This window comes from Xiphophorus hellerii, chromosome 10 (assembly GCF_003331165.1).
Source record: "Xiphophorus hellerii strain 12219 chromosome 10, Xiphophorus_hellerii-4.1, whole genome shotgun sequence".
Taxonomy (NCBI): Eukaryota; Metazoa; Chordata; class Actinopteri; order Cyprinodontiformes; family Poeciliidae; genus Xiphophorus; species Xiphophorus hellerii.
The window spans coordinates 19,930,859-19,944,013 of NC_045681.1; the positions used below are offsets into that span (position 1 = coordinate 19,930,859).

Consider the following 13,155-nt stretch of genomic DNA (forward strand, 5'->3'; position numbering starts at 1 on the left):
TCAATCAATCAATCAATCAATCAATCAATCAATCAATCAGCTTTATTGTCAATTCCTCTTACATGTCCAGACATACAAGGGAATCGAAATGACGTTTCTCACTATCCCACAGTGATACAAGACAGGGCGTTACTAACATTGAGTAACAATAAAAGACACAGTCTAACTAAAATTATCCTAAACAATTAATAAATAGATGTACAATAACTTGACATATAGCGTAAAAAGTTTTACAACTGAGAATGTATACAGGCATTTTGCCAACAGAACATAATAATAAAGACTTTCATATTTTATTAGTGTAAATACAATACCTTGTTACCAAATATACATGCTCAAATACATGTAAATACACCACTTGTTCGGTGACTGTGAGTCTGAACAGGAGTATGATGAAGTTTAACTTGCATAATCAGATTCTTTTTCCATTCAGTAATTCATAACATAATCTTCCCATTTCCCGTATCCCTTCTAAAAAGAACCTGATGAAAATAATACATACAAGGGCCCGGTCAATAGCCCGGCCCCGGCCCAACACCGACTTGTTCCGCTAGCTTAAATAAAAAAATATAGACCCCGTCTCTTAAGACTGCAGGAGAGTTAAAAGAAATGTAAGTATCTGTAAATAAATTAGTCTCATAATCCAACAAGTCAGTTTGAATGATGGATTGTTTCTCTCCCATTAAATTATCCAGATTTGAAGAATGATTAGGAGATTTTTGCATTATTTGCAAGATTGTGCAATGTTCCAACATAAATGATAGAATGGTAAAGAGCTACACTAATTGAAGCAGTAATATTATACAAAGCAAAACAGTTTGTTAGGGTTGATATCGGAAATTGGTCCAATGTTCCAGTGTCAGATTATAACAGTTTGCATCTAAAATCTCTATACATCTTCAGACGTGCAAAAAAGAAAGGAGAAATTGCTCTTGGGGGCCCCCTGGTGGTAGGTCAGGCTTCACCCGTCCAAACCTCCAAAGCATCATTGGAAGACAAGTCAGCAAAATAAATGTAAAAAAAAAAAGACTTATCCTTCAGAGGCAGAGAAAAGAAAAAGAGGAGAAAACAAAATAAAGGTATAAGTCTCTTGGTAATGTAATGTTTATCAAAAAAGAGGTGCTAATGGAAAACTAGCTTGATAGCGATCGTGTACGGTCCATTTAACCAGCCAACAATTTATGCTATCCTCTTTGCATTTCCGTGAAACGGAGTTTAACTTTAAATGAGTTGCTTCTCGTGGTTGGCCTCACACATTTTTTTTCTTTTTTGTCTTCAAGGAGGCGTTTTTGCTAATTAAAACTTCTCAATGTATGGCATTTGTTAGCTAAATGTTGTTTTTATTTTCCATCAGGCTAACTATCTTGATATATTGACGAGCTACTAGCTATGCAATGGTTAGAGCTACTGTATATTGTTTGCTGTGAACATGATAATTTACAAACATTATTTTTTTTACATCAACTTATAAGTTATGTGAAACTTCTCTAGGAGCACTGACAAAGTCGTTTGGAGTCAGAACATTCTTAGGCTCAACTAATGCATCATATGAGAGAAACACTCACCTATTATATATTTAATTTTTAGCTATAAGAATTGCACTTAAGAGATATTAATTTAATCTAAGTATGTCATGAATATGTGTGTATGTATTCCATCTTATGTCCATCTCCATCCTCCACAGAGCTACGTCTGGCACTCCCATCCTCTGTACCCGCTGTTTCCTCTGCATCTGCAACTCATACTTATCTAACTGGTAAGTTAAAAGAAAATCAGAGGAACACTGCCTCTTAAGGAAAACTTTTCCTTCTCCGAAAGACATGACTGTTGAAGTTTTCACTATCACCATATATCCCTGCAGACACCATATATCGCTTTTGTCTGCAGGGCAAAAGTCAAGTGGGGCTCACTGACTTATTCAAGAATTATAGATGCAGTTCATTGCTTTTTCTACCAATTATTTTCACGCTAACTCTCAAAATGAGCAAATCAAAATTTGCAACCAGTTGACAATGGGATTAGGTCAACATAGGGGCACTGCTGAAAGAGTTACAGTAACTGCAATTGTTCGTTTTACATCAGGTATTTTCTTGATATTTTATTGTTTTAATTTTTTCTGTTTTTGCGCAATTTTATTTTCATGCATCCAAGTTAATTTATATGTTGATGTTCTACCACTAAGCATTATTTTTGAACATTGCTGTAAGCAGTTCTTTGGAACCAAAGATAATAAACCAGGTGATACTTTTGCTGATAATACATTGCATGCTGCTTTACTGTGTTACTTTTAGTACCGCTAGATGATACATACATATAGGCTATAACATAAACATCCTTGTCGGAGATGCAATGAGTTCATAGCCGGTGTGCTGCGGTCTTGTCGTCTGACTGTTGATTGCAGTAATTAACATTATTAGCTGAAACAGAGGACCCCAAAACCAAATTTAGAATTTTCTTTTGAGTAAAAAAAAATAAAAAAAATTCTTAAAGCTATTGGATTTTCTGCCATTTTCCCCCTGAATTATTAACAAAATTGTGGAGAAAAAAAGGTCTATTGTGCCAGAACTATGTAGCCCACATCTGTGTGCATCTGTGAGGCTGGGCACATGTACGTCCTAAACCTAAATATTATTGATCAGTTTGCTTTTGTTTACTTGTCACTCTCTCTGCAAGCTAAATGTCGCTGTCAGTGATGCTAGCTGAAAACGAATAAGCGCACTTTTAGCCCTACCTGAGGTCGAGTCGACCCTGCTGGAGTTTTTTAGCCCATCTGCAGTCTTAGCCAGGTTGCTCTGCCCCCGTGTGCGCTTTTATGAGTTTTTAATGTTTTTTTTTCATGGTTTCGGGAACTAAAGAGCCGACACCCGCATCACATTGCTTCTCCGTTGAACGACTGTGACACCTGCCGCAAGATTGCAGGAGGTTTAAACAGTTAAATCTAGTCGAAGCGTTTGCCAAACAGAATAGAAATGAAGGAAGCTTTGTTGCTTCAGCTCCTTCTCCTCTGGAAGTCTCAGACACATCACCTGATCCTGGGAATATCCACCATTCTCCTCCAAGATTTGCTGTTTTTGTGGGCCATGCGCATCATGTTTGTGTGGGTTTGGTTTGTGCATCTCTAACACATGATGCACATTGGGGATGTGGTTGCCCTCTTGTGGGTCAGGTGCAGTGGTAGTTTTGTGTCGTTACACCCCAACAACTTGTACTGATCTTTAACATAATCAAACGCTGAATTTTCGAGTAATCCAACTAAGCTTTGTTTAGTAAAATTTAAATGACATCATACTCTACAACTGGTACTACAGGTTAAAAGGGGAATGTTTATGAGTCTAGGATTTAACATCCAAAACTATTTAAAGGGGACCTATTATGCAGAATTGAGATTTTGCATGTTTTCGTATCCCATTTTGGTTTCTAGTGCTTCAAAAACATCCCAAGCACTTAAAAAAAAACACCCAGCTTGATTTTGGCAATAAGTTTAGTTTTTATTGGTGTCTGAAAAACCTGTCACAAAAGCCTTCCGCTTGTAATGTCACAAATAACGGAGGCCCAATTTCCAACTTCAGGGTGTTCAATTACCAAGTCAAATGTCTTTTAAATCATATTTGATATTTCTACCTGAATGCCTCAGAACCAATCACAGCTCTCAGTAGTTCAGGTAGAGGAGTCATCATCAGGGACTGATAAACCAATCAGAGCCAAGAAAGACTGCATTGAGTCATATTTTGTTGTAAACCCCATCAGACCAGAAAATATCAATACACCTTAGAGTAAAAATAAATTACACTAATTATGTTTTACTGTGCTGTTAATAAGTAAACTGTCTATAACAACAGAAAATTGCACAGAATGTTCATTTCCATGTGATTTCCTCAGCACTTTTGGGCCTAAAGTGAAGATGACCTTTGACCTGAAGAGAGCTCCAGTAGAACAGGTCTCGGGTTGGCTACGGGTCTTCTAGATCTGAAAAGGGAAATGGCACTTCCTTCCTGTAGATAATGAATTATATGTGTCTTCTTTTGGCATCAAATCTCACTATATATTGAAAGATTAGCTTGTTATACCGTAGCGGCCTGTCAGCGCGTGCCAACATCTGCGGTGTCATGTTCTGGTTTGTTTCATCTTTGTGTACGTTTAACTGGTAGTATCTGAGTTGTGTCACCATAAATTATCATCCGTCATTCCAGATTATTCTATCTGCTTCACATCCTGCTTCAGAATGCAGAGGCTTTGGTGAAACTTGTCTTCCTTGATGACTTCATGCAGGCTTGTCACGCCTGGCCTCGTTTACAAATTGCCACCTGCTTGTATTCATTTGTTCATTGCCAGCTGATGATAATTATTGTTGTTTCGCCTGTTTCTTTTCCTCGTTCTTCCATGCTTTGGGGCTTTTTTTTCTTTCTTTTTGCTTTTGCTTTCCTTTTGACTAAATCCAAGTACATCTGAATGACCAAGCTGTTTCCGCTGTAGAAACCTGCAGTGGAAATTTTTGGTATGCCCTCGTTTCCGCTGTGATGTCTGCCAGAGAGAATAATAGAGCAGCTCCAGGTAAACGCAACTGATCGGTGAAGCGTCCTGAAAGACGTTAGCCTTTTGTTACAGCTGGCATAAAACTAACACAGCATTTTAGAAAGCAATTTAATGCTTACAAATTTGAATCATGAATGTTGTTGCGGTTAACTCTAGTGTTTATGTAAAGTGACTGGTTTTGCATTTTTCTCTGACGTTTAAATGTCCTGATTGGCTCTAACAGCCTTTGTAAAACCAACGGAGCGATAATGCTAAGTTTAGATGCAATAAAGCTCGTAAAAATTTGCTTTTGCTGCATGACGACGTGTGAGGATGTCACACCTTATCTTGGATGCCACATGATGCCTTGCCCTGACTCGTACCTTCATAAATCATATTGCTGCCGGGTGACGTTTTTGTTTGTGAAACTAATTTTCAGCTCTGCAACAGATGTGCCGATTGTCTTTGAATGATTGACTTACTTAAAGGTGGAGAAATATGAAAAATAAAGAGATTACTTGAATTTCAAAGCCACTGAGTTAGCTTAGCACATTTCTGTTTCCTTAGCAACCTAATCAAAAGAGATGCACTGCTTTTAGGACGGAGGTGCTCGTATCAGCTGATATGGTTTTGTTTTAAAGGTAATCAATGAAGGTAAAGTCAATTTGACTTTACGTTTACTTCTGAATTTGGAGCTCTTTCAAAAATATAAACCTCTGAGAAAAAGTGAAACAAAATGAAGTTGGGTGTTGTGAGATGCTCAGATTAGCTGTTTGTTGTTGTTTTCTTAAATTCCTCTCAGGATATCAGTCTGACACAGATTGGAGGGAATCAAGCTCTTTCTGGGAATCACCTCAAGCTTTTCTTGTTGAGAGCCGGAGAACGAGTGAAAATCGGTTAGGGAGAGTTCATAGGGGGATTTTTGTGCCACTTGTAAAAAAATGTCAAATAAGTTCGATTTCTTACTTTGGAAACTCTGCTCAAATAATCAAAAAAACAATATGGCTGCTAGATAGGAAAAGTTATCAAAACTGTTTATTCACATTTCTAATTATTTTTTACAAATTCATCATAGACACACACAATAATTTTAGTGATGTTTACGCAAAGTAAGAACATTAGTGTTTAATTACATAAAAAAACATAGAAATACATTGATATTGGTGTGTATTGCATATTAGCCAGCCTTCGGTAACACAGTTAGCAAATCCCGCTGCTTTCTCGACTTAGACGTGGACTAATGTCATATTCAGATTGCTGAAATAAATGATATCCGTGTCATTGCTGTGCTGGGTTTGTTCCCAGTTCATCCTTATAAAGATCTGGTTCAGAATTAAGTTCCCTCAGGTTAAAATGAACTGATTCATGTCCACAGTTCACCAATATTCCACATTTTGATCTAAGTTCGCAGTCATCATTAATGTGAGTTATCCCAAACTGGCTTCTTCAAGGTAAATATGGATAAAGACGTGTGAGTGTTTTGAATGTCTCATTGACATAGATACATACTGACGTTTTTAGTCTAATCAAAGCTCCCCTCTCTACAAATCACTGTAGAACTTGAAGTTACAGTGCCCCCCTCTCACCTATAACAGATCCCAAAAATAAACTAAATGTAATTAATCAAATGTCATGGTTACAGTAACTGAATTAGCTACACCACTGACACACTTGAATTTTAGTCATTTCTTCTGGGAACCAGTTAATTATTTAATCTAACCTACCCAACACTGGTTACCATAGAAACGGAATGCAAGCTGATGTTTGGTCGTTATTGCACCCTTCATATTGCTTGGGTGTCAAGAAAAGTGCCAGGAGGTACTCCCCTCCCAATTGATCTGAAAGAAGACTCTTCTTCACACACATCCTCTAGACGAGGTTAATGTAACTGGAATTCAGTGTGCGCCATAAATTGATATGCCATCTATGCCATGTGAAAGCAGCTGTCAAACGTGAGTAGATTTATATTTTAATGTGGATCATTAGTGTGAATCACCATAGGGAAACTGAATAAATAAATGTGGGTCTCAAGACGGTAAATGGCCCTCGTTGAAAGGAAGTTGTAGATAAATTCATAATAAAAACGGTACAATGAGGAATACCTTTCATTTACAACAAATGCAGTATGCATATACAAAACATTAACACTTAACTGTGTTAAATTTGGTCATGGCAGCAAGGCAGCACTCAATCACTCTATGGATAAAGAGTCTGTACACAAATGTACACAATACATATTATACTCAATACACAAAGCTGCCACCAGCAGCAGCTTTAGCAATTGGCTTACAAAGAGTTAATAGTCCCGGTTTCAGATCAGTGGACGTGCCACCATCTGACCAATGTCCGTCCAAAAGAGTTCTGTAAGAAAGACAGGACGAAAACTTTCTTTCATTTCTTATGGAGATTTCAGACCTCACATCCTTTACAGTCGTCCTGCTGGCTCACTCTGGTGTGTTGGTTGTTTTTCGAAGTTATGTACTTTCTAATAAGACAGGACAAAACGGCCACAACGATGACTGTAGCAAGAACACCCAGTATGTTGGATATGAGATAGGACAGGGTTTCCTCTTCCTGCTGGTTCAATGCAGGTGTCGCCGTCATATCTACAACTGAATACATCTCATTTTTAATACAACTTGCTCTCATGTCTGGACAGAAAACAGACTTTTAGATGCCGAAAGCAACTCACCGGAGAGATGCACATGGATAACCTCAGAAGCCAAACCACAGTTGGATTGAATCTCAACTGTGATATTGTCCTCTGTTACGCCAGCAATCACCAGTTTCACATTGGAGTTATCCCAGGCACAGCTGTACGTTTCTGAAGTACTTCCACATTCAGTGGTGGTGCCATTTGTGTGAATCAAGGAATTTGTAACGTTACAGCTCCCGTTAGTTTCCCATTTTATTGAACAGTTTTCCGTAACTGTGTCGCCAGGTTTGACTGAAACTGTCTTGGGGCAAGTCAGCAACACCGCTAAACAAAGACAAACAGCAAAATGAGAGGATGAATTAATTGTATTATTATTTTTACTCCATTTAGATGAGCTATTCTTGCTAAACTCTCCAAGTATCAGAAATAAAATAAAGCATATTACCTTCATCTGATGAAACGCTGTGTTGTAGGAGATACAACAGACTCAAACTTATCCAAACGGAGGACATCTTTGAACGCCTTCAACGACTGGAGAAAGAGAAAAGGACACATTGGCATAAAGATATTGAGAAAACACAATTTCAGAATTGCGGTGTTTCCGTTAAATAAGAAACGTAATTAAAATCACACGTGAATAAGTTTGCTCGCATGATAAATCATTAAAAAGCATTTCGATACAGCCAAAAATTTTTCTAAATCATTTTCTTTCCATTTAGCAAATTTAATCCAATTTGTTCGATGTTATGGTCAATGGAAACACAGCCACTAGTCTCCAGGTCTTACTGTTGTTTGATAGGCTAATGCCAATGAGAAATCTGCTGCTTTTTCCAGTTTCATTTAAATCATTTTACAATGTGATAAAGACCAATTTACTCTTTTACTCTGACATTTGGACTCTTAATATTGAAAGACGATGAACGTTCTTCATAATAACACTCTTGTGTTGATTGGAAGCTAAGCTAAATAGCTAAAAGTTATATTTCTTCAAGAGTTGTTGGTTTTTTCATTTGACTGGCAGAAATCACGGATCATCTTGTTAATACTGCTTGGTTTATTGGTTTAAAGTGTAAAATGTATGATAGCAAAAGGCAAATGTAATATTTTAACCAGTTAAATAAAAGTAGTTAACAGCTACATACTTCATTTAGCTAGTGCTTCGAAAGAGACAGACTGTACCGAATGCTAACAAGCGATTTAAGGAAGTAGATCTTTTAGGGGTCTGTGAATTTTTCTCTGGGCTCGTCTTTCCGCACAAGTTTAACACATTGATCAAGGGATGGGGCAACATTGTGTCCAAATTCGAAAGACATGTCAGCAAGGAACAACTTTTTCCAATTTGGCTCCTCTGACGACTTTTAATTTCCTTCAGTTGGATTTTCCAAAGAAGAAGAAACTTAATACGACCCATCAACCTGATACAACAAGCAAACGATGCATTTTCCTTCATTTGTGAGTGTTTCCTCTTGCTATGTTTCCGGCAACTGCTATGTGATAATTACTTATGCAACTTATTAGGGCAAAAATACAAAGATTTATTCCAGGGAAAACATTAGTATTAAAAACAAATACTTACTAGTATCAAAGTGTTTTAAATACTGAGTTTCTTTTGCCTTTTATACGTCTTTATTTTATTCAGGGACATTATTGCTGACGTCTTAATATGCACTGCAAAAACACAAAATCCTACCAAGTATTTTTGTCTAGTTTCTAGTCAACAAGAAACTAGACAAAAATAGCTTTAGTAAGACAAAACTAACTTAAAAGCAACTTTTCTGCTAGATGTAGGAGCTACTTTTAAGTCAGTAATTCCTTGATAATGATGAAAATGTATTAGTTCCACTGGCAGATCTGTTTCACTTATAAAAACACATTTGATCCATAAGTGAAAAAAAATCTGCCATTGGAACTTTTTTTTAATCAATATTACAGAATTATTAACTTAGACCAATGGTTCCCAAAGATTTTCTTCTGTCACCCCCCAAATTTTCACAAACCATCTGGAGACAAACACGACGTATTTCAGAAATCACTCTCTCTGAACCTTAGCCAAGTTTTAATATGCTGGCATATCAATACTTTGAGGGTAAAAATTAAACTAAAAGTTCAAAGTCCTGCCGTGGTACAGAGGTCGCAGAGGAGCTGTCAGAAAGACAGACAAGTCCTGGCAGCTGCTTGGCGTCCGACCAAACATTTAAAACATTTTCCCTCTCAAAACCAGATTCATAGTTTGGCAAAGAGTAACAGCAGCTACAAAAGAAAACTAATAATGACTCTTTGTTTTTGCGTCCCCTTAACTTCCTGTTGGAGTCAAACTTCCAGTTTTCAAAGTGTCTCGCGTTTATATTGAAACGAAAGTCGATCTTCTTCGACTTGATTGGAATACTTTGGATTTTTGTTTTACACTCTGGACCTATCCTACATTGCATCACATCCCAGCCACAGACCAGAACATATTTTTGTATATATTTTTTTGTCTTTTTCTAATAGAAAAGCACAAAGGAGTGCATTTTTCTAAAGGGGGAGGAACTGGATTGAAAAAAGAAAACTTTTTCAAAGTATTGCCATTTATTACACAGTTAACCTTTGGTTTTGGTTACAGCTGCAAGTCTGAAGTGATCAGTTCTAGAGTCTGAAATGTTTCCTCTCTCCTTTCAGTGAAATACTTCAATCTAAGTAAGACTGGCTGGAGAATAATAATAATTATTGTTATAATTATTATAACAATAATTATGCTGTCCAGTGATTTTCAACTGGATTTAGATCTGGACTTTGACTGGACCATTTTAACCTAAGTCGTTGGCAGCTTCTGGGAGGTTTTCATCCAGCTTTGCCCTGGATCGAACCTCAAATATCTTCCAATTGACTCCACTCCTCAGAGCTGAGGAAATGCATTCCCACAGCATCATGCTGCCACCACCACGTTTCATGCTAATATTGCACCTTATATTTCCTCTACATCAGTGGCGTCCAAACTTTTTTCCCAAATTTAAGCTACCAACAGGTCACAAAAGTCATTAAATTAAAACTGATAAATTAGTTTACTATATATATATATATATATATATATATATATATATATATATATATATATATATATATATACGTACAGGTAGGCCTGTCGCGATAAACGATAAATCGATTAATCGTACGATAAATTAAAACTATCGACGTCATTTCAATTATCGGCATTATCGTCTCTCCCGACCTTTTTCTCTTTCTGTTGATGACACCGAATGAAAAAAGGCTCAACTCCGGTTCTCTCCACTGATCCTCCCTTCCTCATTTCCTTAGTGTAAAGCCCAGCGCACACTACACGATCTTAGAGCTGTCGGCCGATTGTCGGCCCGTTTTCAAAACCTGACAGACCACACATTAACCGACAGAAATCCTAGGTATAACGGTTCGATCGGGTTCGTTCCTGCCCTGTGGTGTCCAACAATGGGCACAAAATAATGGCTACAAGTCCAGTGAACTAATTTTAAAACCAGGCATTAATCAATGCTTTACTACAATCTACCTGCAATGCATGTGGCTAGTGTCAGCGTAAAGTCCTGACTGAATGAAAATCATTATAACCTATTTACGTCACGTTAACGAAGAACAGCTGAAAAGTTACCGGGTTTATCAACTGCGGTAGCAATTTCGCTCCAACTCCTCCCCTTGTCATTTCTATATTCTTTGCATGTTGAATAAACATTAATGTTGTTTCCACATATCATCTCCAATGTCCGCTGGACTTCGGGTTGCGTCGTGTCAGCTGTTTGGGATTCCCCGACGTAATTTCCCCTCAGAAAACACGGAGGAGAATCCGCGCTTTCTGATTGGCTACCTGTCACATTTAACAGGCTGCGTTAAAGCTCCCAGTCGGGGAAAAACCCCTGATTTAGATCGGAGCGGCAACGACGATCTACCGTAACACACCACACAATCTTAGAAAGACCAAAGGTCTAAGATTGTTGTATGGAGAAAAATAGGAGCAAAAAATCATGTAGTGTGAATTATTGCATCAGGTAGTCGATTTGCCCATCTTCTCTATTTAAATCTAATTATTACTGAAGGGCAACATAATATACAGACTTCATAATCTGCACTCTTTTGGTTGAATGCAGTATTTATTTCCACTTTGGCTTTATGTTGTTTAGTTTTTATCAAGTACATTTTTTGTTAATGGAGACTGAGAATCCATTTTGTTTTTGGTTGTTTTGTTTATTTAGTTTATCAGCTCCAGTGTTAAATATTCTTTTGAAAATAAAGTGTATCTATCTTTGACAGGAAATCGCATGCATTATTACGTCATTTCCATTAAATCAGTGTAAAAAGGTCTTCAGACAATATTATCGTTTATCGCAATAATTTTTTGAGACAATTAATCGCTCAGCAAAATTTGCTATCGTGACAGGCCTACGTACAGGTATATACCATATAACAGTAAACAAAAAAATGAAATCTGTATATCATTAAATATCCAAAACATAAAAAAAGGCTTCAGACTGTTACCTTACACACATACAAAAAAACAAGAATTTTTTCATTTTCTTTGGTTATCAATCTTTTCCGTTTTGTTGGTTACATTTTCACACACACTGCACTGCTTTATGTTAAGTTCATCTTTGATTTTTAGCAGCTGCAACGACGTCCATACATTACACATGATCCCTTTGCTCTCAAAGGTTTCCTGTTATGATGCCTGTTAGATATCTTTGCAGGAGTGATGTTTATATGACTCAGCTAAGCATTTCACTTGGATTTATCGCTAAGAAAAAAGATAAACTCCCCAAAGGAACTCATAAAAAATACCTCCAGCTGTCATTAACTCTGATTAGGTAGGCCTATACGAAAAAAATCCACGCTTCCAGTAACATGACCGTTGTAAAAACCCAACTTTGTTGCAACTCTGCGTCCGAGAAAAACGGGGGTCACAGCAGATCGGTATTTTTACAACGTGGAATAAAATTTCGGCACAAATTTAGGCTTTCTCTTAAAACCTGCACGGGGTACACAGAGAGGTTTAAATAGGAAAAATGCAATCACTGCGCTTTTGGCCAACACTGTGGATGTTTGAGGAGAAGTTAAAAACAGCGGAAGCCAATAATAATTACAAAAAGAAAACGCTGACACACTTAAACTGCATTATTAATGCAATGTCGGCACGCGCTCTTAAACCTGCTGGAATGGATCATTTGTGGAGCATAAAACACCAGATCACACCTGCTGGATTCTTGTTGTGCAATAAATGACAGCAGGTGACTGCATGAGTTATTGTACTGATAAGTGTCCATAAACTGTACGTGGCAAATTAGCAACAGGGACACATGCAATGAGTGAGAAACGCAAATAAAGAGAAGGAAAAGCAAATAAAAAAGAGAAAGTATTAAGTGTACTCACCGCACTGGAACGAATGAATGACTCCAACATGGGATTCCAGTGAGTGGAACTAAACGGCACTGCTTCCACAAAGATAAACGGACGGAGAGAGAGAGAGAGAGATAGACGGGTAGACAGTGTGAGAGATAAGAAGAGAGTGAGAGAGGCGGAGAATGCTGCTGAGTATTCAGGTTAAAGGTGAAACCCGACTGCATATAAAGGAGCACCCTAAACCACCTTCTGGAGAAAGAATGTGAAACCCCTCCGGCATGTTGGTGGGATCAAAGAGTCTTGTTTATCATATATATTTTTTATTTTTCAGTTATGCGCTTTTTTAATTAGAAGAGCGGCAGCGTTAACTCACCCAACCTGACGAGGGAGATGCTTCAGTTGAGGGCAGAGCCAACAGAAACAGCCTTTCCAGAGAGGAGCGGGAGGAGGATGTCATTCCCCCAGAATTAACGATTGTGTTTTTTTTGGGAGCCGGGGGGAGTTGAGAGTTTTGCTCTTGTGGATTTTTGCATCCACGGCCGCACAAACAAGAGGATGATGTCTAAAGTGTGTACATTCTAAAAAAAGAAACAAGACATATGACACCGCTTAACCAGTTAGCATATCAT

At 37.7% G+C, this 13,155-nt stretch overlaps 1 long non-coding RNA gene across 1 annotated transcript; it reads right to left on the bottom strand.

Annotated features, from left to right (window-relative positions):
• Positions 1-5,521: 5,521 nt before the first annotated feature.
• On the bottom strand, positions 5,522-12,922 carry LOC116727709 (uncharacterized). Its single transcript, XR_004340843.1, has 4 exons — positions 12,557-12,922; positions 7,614-7,699; positions 7,205-7,492; positions 5,522-7,124 (listed from the first exon to the last, which is right to left on the bottom strand). It is a non-coding gene; the product is annotated as an uncharacterized LOC116727709 (long non-coding RNA).
• Between the last annotated feature and the right edge of the window lie 233 nt (positions 12,923-13,155).